This window comes from Myotis davidii, unplaced genomic scaffold (assembly GCF_000327345.1).
Source record: "Myotis davidii unplaced genomic scaffold, ASM32734v1 scaffold276, whole genome shotgun sequence".
Taxonomy (NCBI): Eukaryota; Metazoa; Chordata; class Mammalia; order Chiroptera; family Vespertilionidae; genus Myotis; species Myotis davidii.
Window position 1 is genome coordinate 339572 of NW_006287906.1, and position 573 is coordinate 340144.

Here is a 573-nt window from a genome sequence, read left to right on the forward strand (position 1 = left end):
GCTTCTTAGAAATAACCATGTCATCAATGTCCTGGGAACATCAGTGACCCAGAGGTATAAAGCATAGGTTTTTTCCAAGCTGGAAAAGTTTAGAGATCAACCCCTTTATTATCCAGTTTAGGGAACTAAGAAATCAAGTGAATTGAACATGGCCTGTAGCTGGTCAGCAACTCACAGCTCCTGACATCCAGGCTGGCATGCTTTTCCACATTAACAGGATAATTAAATAGAAGATGTATTTACTGAGACCACAAATATCACCAAACTGGAATGGAGGAATGGCACAGGCTATCACTTTAAATTAGAAAATGGATCTCCCTGGTACAAATTACTGATAAATTAAGAGGTCAAATAGTAAGAATGAAGCTCAATAGGCAAGAATGCATGGAAATTCAAATGGGCAAGATAACAGCTTTAAAAAAGAAATGCAGTACTGCTGGTGGGAATGCAGACTGGTGCAGCCACTATGGAAGACAGTATGGAGTTTCCTCAAAAAACTACAAATGGAACTCCCATTTGACCCCATGATCCCACTTCTAGGAATATATCCCAAGAAACCAGAAACACCAATCA